We start from the raw sequence: 11656 nt of genomic DNA on the forward strand, positions 1-11656 counted from the left end.
GGGTACTTTGCATCGGTCTTTCATCAGTCCCATGGGACGCCCATGCCTGCTATGGGACAGGGAGATCCCCTGCCCTCCATTAATGCTGACCTCATGAAGGAACATCTTGAGAAGCTGGATACCTTCAAGTCAGCTGGCCCTGACAATCTACATGCCAGGGTACTTAAGGAGACTCAGTTTTCAGCAAATAAGACTGTGATCTGAGAGTCTGGATGGAATAATACAGCTTCCATGCAGTACTGGCAAAAATGCTTGGCAGGCACCCTACTGGTGTTTTAACACCAGCTTGCTGCAGCGTGCTCAGTTCTGTGAATGCTTTGCCTATTTCTGGTGGACATGAAGACTGTGAGAACCACTTTTTCCTCCTGAAAGCGATGGTGGGGTGTGAAGAAGGCACAGATCAGAGCTTTCTACAAGCAATACACACAGCTGGCAATGACCGAACTCCGCTGCTGTGTCCGGGGGTTGGAGGAGGATGTAGCAAAGCTTGAGGTGGCCCTGCATGATGCTGGCAGAGACACAGGACTACATGAGAGCCTTAAACTTCAGAAGAAGCACCTGTGGAAGCTAGTGGATGGTGCAGCTAGTGGATGGCATAGCTCAAGGATTCATGCCTGCTGCCAAGAGGTGACAGGGGCTGATGCCCTGACCCAGTTCTTTTTCAACTTGGAAAGGCAATGAGCCCTGCAGAAAGCCCTTGATTATCTTAAGACTCCACATGGCCAGATGTTCACAGATCCTGTTGAGATCCACCGTCATGCTGTAGCCTTCTATTAGGACCTGTTTGTAACTGAACCTCTCTGCCTGGAGTCCACTAAGTACTTACACAATAGCCTTCCCGAACTGTGTCCAATGACGGCCAATGAACTTGAACAAGAGCTGTCCCTGGAAGAACTCACGATTGCAGTGGGGAGCCTTACTGTGGGAAAAGTCCCAGGGCTCAATGGGTTGCCCACCAAGTTTTATAAGGCCTAGAGTACTCAAGGAGCTGGCAGGTGTCAGAGCCCAACCATTGGCAAAAATATTTGAAAACTCGTGGTACTCAGGTGAAGTACCTGAAGACTGGAAGAAGGCCAATATGGTACCCATCTTCAAGAAAGGAACAAAAGTAGATCCTTGAATTACAGGCCAATCAGCTTGACCTCAATCCCCGGTAAGATTCTGGAGAAAATTATCAGACACCCTTCTTCATAAGCTGGCTGATGGCAACATCCTGAGGGACAGCAAGCATGGATTTGTCATGGGTAGGTCTTGCCTGACCAATCTCATCATCTTCTATGACCAGGTGACATATCACCTGGACAAGGGAGAAGAGATTGATATCATATATCTTGACTTTCAAAAAGCCGTCCCATGATCTCCTCATGGAAAAATTGACCAACTGTGGCCTCAGCTACACCACAGTCCATTGGCTGGGGAATTGGCTCCGAGATCAGACCCAGAGAGTAGTAGTTGATGGAAGTGAATCACTATATGACCAGTGGTGTGCCCCAAGGCTCTGTTCTTGGACCTGTTCTCTTTTAACATCTTTATCAACGATGTGGATATTGGTGTCAGAACTGCACTGGCCAAGTTTGCTGATGACACTCAACTTTGGGGCATAGCGTCCGCAATTGAGGATAGGCTAGTGATCCAGACTGACGTGGATAAGCTTAGCAAGTAGGCAGATATAAACCTGATGACATTCAATACCAAAAAATGCATGGTACTCCAGCTTGGGGGAAAAAGCCCTGCAGCACGCTTATAGGCTTGGCAGCTCACTATCACCATTGCTGAAGGAGACTTGGGGGTCATGACTGACCACGAGATGAACATGAGCCACCAATATGATGTCACAGGTGGTAAAGCAAACAAAACTCTGGTTTGCATTCCCTCCTGGCCTTATGATGAGAGGCTGAGAGCCATAGGACTCTTCAGCTGGGAAAATGCAGACTCAGGGGTGACCTGATGGCTGCTTATAAGTGCATAAGGGGTGTACACCAGGATCTGAGGGAATGTCTGTTCACCAGAGTGCCCCAAGGGATAAAAAGAACTAATGGCCATAAACTCCTCCATGACCATTTCAGGCTGGACATAAGGAAAAACTTCTTTACTTTCTGAGCCCCCAAGACCTGGAGTAGACTCCCTCCAGAAGTGGTACAGGCACCTACTCTGGACTCATTTAAGAAACATTTGAATGCTTATCTTGCTGGGATCCTTTGACCCTAGCTGACTTCATGCCCCTGAGGCAGGGGGCTGGACTTGATTATCTTCTAAGTCCCTTCCAGCCCTGATGTCTATGAAGAGGATTTATTCCATGCCTTCCTTGGGTGTCCCTGGCTGCTGCCACTCTTTGCTGCCTCGTTACAGGAGCTAGACTTGGACCTCTCGGAGGCTACCTGTTTGTTCTGTTTCCCATACTGGGTGGCAGAGGCTGGTGTCTGGTGAACTTTCTGCTTGGTCAAGCCAAGATGGCCATCCTCAAGGGTCACAGGAACTAGCTAGCTGGGGCTGGTTCTGATGATGCCCTACAAGTCTTTCAGTTTTTGGTCTGGGCATGCCCGACACTGGAATTTGAAAATGCAGTCCTCCAATGCATAGTACTTGCCTTTCAGGCACATCGGGCCATTCAGGGGTGCTCTGCAGTGTCAAGGTCATCCATTTAGTCCTTGCACTGTGATATTGCTTGTTCCTTCCTGGGGTGCTGGCAGGAATTTGAATGGGTTGTTGTTGTACTAGCTGGTTTTGTTTTTAGACTGTGAGGGCAGGCCTTGAGGGCCATATCCCTAAACTCTGTTTGTTGTACCTGGGCCCCTGCATGGGTAGTGTTTTATTTTTTTTGTTTGATTTTTACCCTTTTTTCCCTTAATAAACCTTTATAAAAAGTCGGAAAGTCTCTCTCTCTCCCTCTCTCCTTCCCTTAAGAACCTGGCTGGAACTGCAGTTCACCAGGAACCCCACAACTCAGTTATGGACCCAGACACAGACTTCCACCATAGCAGGCAGGCAGTAGCATCAGCTGTGGGCACAGCCAGCAGGTTCAGATCCCTGATGTGGAAGCTGCTGGTGGTGTCACAGTTAATGCTGATTTCTGTCCAGCACAACAGAAGCTCCTGCCTGGGTCCACAGCTGATGCTGCCAGCAGGTTCTGGGTTAGAGCTCCAAGCAGGACCTTCCAATGTGCTGGGATGGTGGCTGCTGTCAGGTTCTGCATTGGGGCTCTTGAACCTGCTTGTGGCATCCACAGCTGATGATACCACCCACCTAGAGCAACAGAAGCCCAGCTCAGGTCCACAGCTGACACCACCACATCAAGGGCTGGTGCTGTTGGGCAGAAGCAGTCGCACCCATCTGGCACCACTGGCACCACCGAGTGGCCAAAGTCACCAGCTCCCCATGGGTCAGATCCAGTGAGTTGGAAGCCATCCACCTGCAGGCTGGATCAAATCTGTTGCAGACTGGATCTGGCCTGCAGGCCATATGTTGCCCATCTCTGCTTTAGCATCATTACTGTATCATTTTGGAAATGTCTCAAATTTAATTATGCCTGAGAAATATTGAAAAGTGTTTGAACTCAGCAAACCTGTTTAAAAAAAAGAATATAAAATAGGACCAATATTTAATTTAGAACTGTTAGCAGAATAAAACCTCAGATTAGGTGTCAATGGTACAAACTCAAACATGTCACAGATATTAGTCATGTTGCTTAAAGTATTACCAAAAGGGACTCGGGCATTATGCCAAAGGTTCCTTGAAGTGTGTAGAGGTTTGCTGGAATGTGGATTAGAGCTTGTATGGAGTATGTGCTAACTCAGAGGTGGCAAACTTGCTTGGCCACTTGGGCTGGATCCAGACCACAGGGCTCTTCACAGGTTGGATGCAGATTGTGAGGTACCTTTCAAGCCAGATTTGGGCCCACCTTTGTCAGCAGAGTGATGGATGGTGAGAGGCAGGGCAAGCAGCAACAGTGGTGGTGTGGGCATTAATGCTGCTGCCACTGACTCCCTGTCCTCCTCTCCCACTCGCACATGCGTTAGTGTTTCTCAATAACCCAGATTCTCTGATTTTCAATCTCTTCTCTTGCTGGTTCTTATAGCCAATCTTGCATGATCTAGCATGTGTCAGGTTCATATAGTATACCAGAAACTACTGTTAACCCAGTGCAATTTAATAATGTAAATAAGGTTATAGAATAGTGAACCTATTCAAAACCTGAAGTTTAAACTTGGTTCTTGCTCAGCTTTACCTAACTGAATTCTATTCTTCTATAACAATGGCTCTCAAATTTGTAGACTCAATTTATCCCATGAGAAATGCCAGCCCTTAGCTTTCACTTGTTTTTTTAACTACACAAAAATCATAGAGCAATTCTTCTGTTATGACAAACTCAGAAAGACCACAACAGGTCAGAAATATATTTTTACACCAAGGATTTCTATTTAAAATCTATGGGTTTACCTTGTTAATTATATGTGGGTGTTTGCCCACCTATTACCACTAATATTGTGGGGCACCCTTAAAAGAACTTCAAGGCACTCTGGGATATTACATATTCCTGGTTGCGAATCACTGCTCTACAGGAACTTTCTCTACTACAGGAAGACAAAATCCTTTATCAATCCCCAAATTTAATGTCACTAGTACAGTAACTCTCACAGATTCTAACTCTTACAAAACCCCTAAGTAGTCACAAATCAACTGAAACCCTCTTTTTGTGCTAAAAAACAAAATATATTGTTTATTGCACAGAAATGTGCAAAACACATTGGAAGTCAAAGTTAAGAAGAAATTAGCCACACATTATATATGAATTTAACTGTAACAAAGCTACTTTTGGGCTTTAGAGCCAAGTCACTTCAGTATCTGGGTGGAGAGCTAGTAAATAAAACACTAGTTCAATATCAGCTTTAGCCATCAGAGCATCAAATCACTTTATCAGATGAATGGATTAATCGAATGCTGCATAAAACACAGAACATTTTCTTGGAGATCTGTTAATCATTCACTGATTCACCTTCAGGGTAGGATAAATGGTGGATTAACCTGAACTTAATTGGTTACTTCTTAGGCTCTATACTTGGAAAGAGACCTAGTTTTACCCAGCACTTACTTAGACTTACCATCTTTACAAGGTTCTGATGTATTATCATATTTTTTTTCCAAAATATTCCTTTCATTTAACAGTCTTCATTTGCTGTAAATATATCAGTTTATTCCCAGTTTTGTGTGTTATGTAGTAATATCAGTGTCACTGATATATTACATTTAATTGATATAGTTTGCCGTCACATCAGAGTTCATGGAAATATCTTTGAGAATACATTTATTGCTTGCAATGCATGATTTATGTATTTTCAAATCTTACCATATATATATATATATATATATATATATGTAATATGGCATTATATATGCCACAATATATGTCGTGGTGCACACACCAAGGAGCAGGGCATTGCTTTTGGGCCAGCTAACACAAGCTGAGGAAGTGTGCTCATAAGCACACTGACAGTCCGCCAGTGATTGACATCACCCTGGGGGCTGAAGAGAACAGTCATGTTGTCTGCATATGCCACTTATATATATAAAATAAATTGATATTAGCATGCAATAGCATCATAGCAGAATTAAAGAGTGGAGTAGGATTTTATTCCTATATGAATTAGTTCAGATGAACACACTTCATGGTGCATTACGTTTAATGGTACAAATTCACCATTTGGTACTTTGAGCTTTCAAATACATTCTTCACTCCTGTTCACTTTTCTGCTCTTTCCCTTAGGCAGGGCTTGTCTGCTTCTTCCTCTGTATTATGCGATGGCCTTCCTCCAAGAGCCATGCTAATTAAAAGCTCCCAGTGTCACGTGTACCAGCATCCCTGCACTGAAAAATGGCAATGCAGTGTTTTGAACTAATGCTTGTTGAATGAGCTTTAGTTTAAAATGCTCAGCTGCCATTTTTGAGTGCAGGGACACTGGTACACATGACACTAGAGTCTGCTTCGATTAATCGAGTCTGCTTCGATGCGCTGTAATTACAGTGTGTCAGAGCAGCCCCCCTGCAATAGGAGCCCCTTGTGCCAAAACCAAAATCCAACAATGTCCTTAGGGATATTCCATTTAACTCCAATGACTCCTTAATTAAATGCATAATTGGAAAAGGTAATTTCAAAGTCTGTATATTTATTCTCCAAGAAGAGTATTAATAAAGTATTTATCAAATCAAGGAATGATGCCCTTTCTGCCCTTTTGGCTGAGTTTGTGTAATGGCCTGTTCTTCAAACACAGAGATACGGAATTCTGTTAAGCAAGAAACATATGTCTATGTATGGCTTTCATTAAAGACCTGTTTCCTAAAGTACCATATAGATAACGTCAGTAGGTATTTTCAGGGTAGACAAAGAATTCAGCATTGCTTCAAAGGTAATAGTTTATCTTATTTTATGCATATTTTAAGTTATATTTTTAGAAGGGTTTGTTCCCACCGATAGCTAATAAACACTGGTCTATAAATAAAACTATATTATTATTTGAAAGATACAGTATCATTTCCTGGTAGGTATTCCCTAAGAATATATAATAAGTTAACTATTCCATATAGCAGTGCTTTATTTTGCTACAAATCTCAGCTGCCCATTGCTTATTTTGTGAGAAAAAAGAATCCATTGATGAACTTTTTTCTTCCTCAAATCATAAATTAAAATCAGTGGACCTTGTTAAGTGCAGCTTCACACATTAATATGAAATATAGTGCTTTTTCATAAGCTCTGAGAACCAGATTTAAAAGCATATTGGTGTTTGTGCACAGCAGGCAATAATGATCCATTATCCTGCAAGCAGAGGAGCTAGCAGCAACACATAAATAAGAAGCAATTGGACCATCTGCTTTGATTTCTGCAGCATCCCCAGAGGATGTACGCAGGAGCTGACACTTCTCTCCATCTGCCCTTACATTATCAATTACAGTTAAATTATGCTGCATGCTACAGGGCTGGCAGATATGGATTGTAGATTGTGGCACCTGAAAAATATAGAAGAAAATACATATGTTGCAAGCCAGCTGTTTATTTACAAGTTCTTGACATTTTTCCACACTTTCTCTGCTGCTGCCTTTTTCTTAAGCTTCTAAGAGACATTTCAGTTTAGTGTGAACTTGAGAAGAAATTTGGTGTAACAGTATAGCACTACACACACAATATTTCAGTTTTCTTTTTTACAGTTGAAACTTGCATGGAGCACAAAACATCAGGTAGAACAGATTTTAAATTATGAAAAAATAAGTTGTGAAAACATCTGGGTTAGCTGTTACAGCTTATGTTTATAAAACATGTTAGAACAGGAGAGGTGATGCACCTTGTATATTTTTGACAGCTTAGAAATCATGTGTAAAACTGTAACTTTTATGAAATGTTAAGTGTTTATGAAAGCTCAGGGAGCGGTAGAAGCAGGAATTGAGGGCCACAGTCCAGTATACAGCAAGCAGGCACTCTGCTGAAATGTCTTACCACAACCCATAGGAATGCTACTCTCTTTTGACCAGGGAATAGTTTTCTTGCAAGTTCATTCAATTTTCAACCTGTTTGATGGATGGCTGCCAGTTGTGCTGAATTGCATTTTGGTTTTGTGGTACGGTATTCTGACCATCGAGGCTGACACATGAACACTACTTAACAGCTTTCCTTTTCCTCTGACTGCAATTGGAAGTTTGGCACATTCATCAATTGCAGTAGCCAGTTAACCAAGGGATGCTCTCAGGCATATAAGATCCAAACTTTATACACTGTGCCTCCCTCACATTTTCTAACTTGGATTTTCAGTATCATTAGTTCTTTTATTAAACACAGGCTTTAGCCTTTCGTGGTGCAAAATAATAAAATTGATTGGACTTATCTAAAATCTTTTAGATATCCTCTTGCCAACGTTGCTCATCAATATTATATTCTGCCTATAAGACTACTGACTAATAGGTACAAGGTGTACAAGTTAAGAGGTAAAGAATATGTTGAAGGGATTTGGGGCTACGCAGTGGGTTTGTCTACAGGTACACATTAACTGCTCAGTAACTGAAATTACTGTATAGTGCAGGCGCATGTGTACACGTGCATGCCTGCACTCTTCAGTAAACATGGCAATTTACACCGACTTGAGTGTAAATTTGATACCTGCATCATTCAAGTATCAAATTTACACACAGTTAGTTACTGGGCAGTAATACATATATAGCAGCCTTACTGCACAGTAACAATGTGTGTGTGGACTGACTTGGGACTAACTTCAGTCCTACGTCAGTCTACACACAGTATTAATGCTCTTTAACTCCTGCAAGTGTAGACACTAGCCTATTCCCACTTACCTCACAGTAACTTACTGAGCAGTAAATTTAAGTCTTTGTAAACACACATATAGACACAGCCTGTGCGTCATAGTGCTGAACACTAAATTATTAAATGTCCTATAATAAGAGATGATCAGAGGTGTTGAATTTGTACATATTCATATACTATACATATTAAAGTGCCAAACTTCTTCCTAGTATCTCACTGGAACAAATCTAGTTATCTAAAGTGGCCCTCATTGTCCCCATTTTACAGGTGGAAAAATGAGGCACAAAAAGCTAAGGTTAATTTTTGAAAATCACTTCACAGGTTTAGCTGTAGGACTTTTATTTTTATTTATTTATTTATTTATTTATTTTTGGTAATTCATGTTTTATACCTTGAAAAACATAGTTTGAACAATTTCATTTTTTATGAATTCAGGTCAAATCCAGTTGAGAAAACTGGGAAAAATATTATAGAAAAGTAAAAAACATAACATTACTTTGAAAAGTAACTTTATCTAGTTTTAAAATAATCCTTCAAAACCAAAATTAAACTTTTAATTCCAGACTGAACAAAGTATGCTGTTGTACCCCAAATACATTCTATTTTCCTGATTTTTCAGTTTGACACTTATTGAATCAGCAAGAATAGGAAGCTTAATCCTATTCTCAGAAGTGCTTTAGTCATTTAGGCCAGTTTTAGAAAGGTTTCTCAGGCACTCAAAAATATGCATATATATTCCTATTGTTGCACTGAAAAACATCATCCTAAGTGATATGGCCAAGGCCATTCAGGAAAACTGTGATGGAGCCAGAAATCAAATTCTACTAGCTTCCAGACTCATATCACTAACAATATAATCATCCTCTTTTCCTGCTGCATTCATTGCCTTCAATAGAATTTATTTATGTACAAGGATTTATAAATCTGAAGATATGTCAGTATTTTTATTCTTTCTTCTTTAAGAAAAATTGTGGCATAGTTCTTTAGGGCCCTCTACTACCAGGACATATACATATTACAGCAAGCCCCAAAACAATGTTCAGCCAACAAAATTCTTACATTTGCAAAATCCTGAACAACCCAAATCCAATGTACTGCAGTGGTCTTGTAGGAATTGGCTTCCTAGAATCTAAGATGTCTTGGAGAATGATGAGGGGAATGATGCAACCCATAAACAGGGGGAAATCCAATGAAATGATATCAAATAACCACATTTAACAACTTACAGATTTTTCCATCTAACTATCCCCACCAAAAGTTTTGTTTTACAAAATTGATATAACATCTTATTTCTTTAGCTAGCATTTAAAAATAAGCCTTTTCTCTGTTGGGAACACTATTAAGTGTTTTATAATCTTTTAATCTATATATATCTGTAAGGTAATTAAGTGAAAAAACATTATAGTCTTCTAGGGCTCAGACAGAAGTTACTTTTTTCACGTGATCGGCCCCTTGAAAGCACTCTACAGGCATGCCCTTACAGAACTACGTAGCTGCAGAGCTCTTTAAAAGTGCCCTATAGTGCTACAATCGGAGCCCTCGTTACATGAGAGTTCGGATGGAGGCATTCCAAAGCACAGCGCCTTTATTAACATCTGTTAGTGAGAGCTGGGAGCAAGTGCTGTCTTCAGAAAGGGAGGGGGAGAAGGGAGGGGAGGAAGCTCTGTCTGGGGTTTGCTCAGCCTATGCTGGAGGGGAGGACAGGTGGATTAAAGCCCCTGGAAGGTGTGTTGCACACCGTTGTAAAGAAAGACACATACATACAATTTCAGTCCCTGGGCAAGATTTTACTCTCAAGGTACAATTTGAGAGAAATGTTACAGGATCTATAGTAATTTGTCATGGGTTATGGACACTTAGGATAGGGACAGACATTACACATAGACTGGTTTAGTGATCAGAAACTGGTTTAAACCTGGAAGAGAACAAACATTCAGTGCACATAAACCAGTTTGAAAATGGTCAAAACCAGTTTGACATAAACCTGGCTGAATGTAGACTTAACTGATTTGGGTCAAACTGGTTCATGCAATGTCTGTCCCAGACCTCTTGCTGGTTTAAATTAAACCAGACTTTCCCAGCATCCCGGCATGCTCTCTGAGTTGGGTGAAGCTCTGCTCTCTGCTCCAGTGAGCTGAGCTGGCCCCTCCTCTCTACTCTCTAGCCTGAGCAGAGACAGGTGTGGCCAGCCGTTGGCCTGCCATGGCCCCTGAGGCAACTTCCTCCCTCCCTCTGTCCCCTCTTCCCCTGCCCCCCACCCTTCCGCTGACAAATGCTGGGGACTGCAGCTGGGGTTTGCCAGCCCTATCCACACCTCCACAGCTTGTGGAAGCCAGGCAGAGATGGCTATCCCCTCTCTCCCCTGGAGCCCCTGAGGGTTTGGCTGCAGTCTCTGCAGCTTGTCTGCAGCTAGGCAGGGAAGGGATTAATTCCACAGTGTGTCCTGGAGTGTGGGGAGAGAGGCAATCTAGTCCTCTGTGTGCAGATCCAACACCTGCACCCGTGAGCCCAGAGCTAAGACCTGTAGGACAAGACTGAAAAGTGGGAAGTGTTCCCGAAGACCTGACAATCATTACACATGCTGGAGATGTAGTTAAGTGAATTTGCAGACAGCTTCACCAAAGAATGCAGAGCTACATTTACATTATAAAGCAGAACATGTAAAAAGCGGGAATACCTAAACAAAGCCTTTCTGAATGCCTGGATGTAAGGAGACACTCTGCCCTCATGATTAGTCAAACTACTTCTTGTCTTCCAGGTTTACATTTTAAATCAGACTAAGTTGTCTATGCTTTGTTTTGCTGGGCTGTATCTTAACTTAGGTGAAGATCTTTGGTAGTTCCCTGTTGTATGGTTTGCAAATTGCTGTGTTCAATACATGCTTCCTTCAAAGAAAGGACTTTTTCCCCATGCCCAGTCCTCCATCTGGCAGCAGCTGCCTGCCCCACTGCCCGACCTGGCTGGTATCCCAGCTGATTGCTGGTCATGCTCCCTCCGCTCCAACAGAGAGGAGTGAAAGCCTTGGAGGGTGTCTCTCTTCCCACCCCTTTGGCAGTGGCTGGCAGGCATGCTGTAGCACCCCCTGGCTTCTGGCTTGAGCCACTGCAGGCATGTGGCTGCATTTCCTGATTCAACACGGGATGTCCTTCCAGTTATTAAACAGTTTAAGCTGTGCAGCTTAGACTAACCTGCAACGAGTGAATCAGTTCAGACTTGGCCTTTTTGAATGTCTGTCCCTAGCCTTAATACGCAGTGGTGGAATCAAATCCAGGCGAGTTATTATCATACAGAGCACTAAATTTCTGTCCCAATACAAACGACAAGAAATGAAAGTGTACAGGCCAAAGTTTTAAA

The sequence above is a fragment of the Crocodylus porosus genome, unplaced genomic scaffold (assembly GCF_001723895.1).
Source record: "Crocodylus porosus isolate Cpor-Errol unplaced genomic scaffold, CroPor_comp1, whole genome shotgun sequence".
Lineage (NCBI taxonomy): Eukaryota > Metazoa > Chordata > Crocodylia > Crocodylidae > Crocodylus > Crocodylus porosus.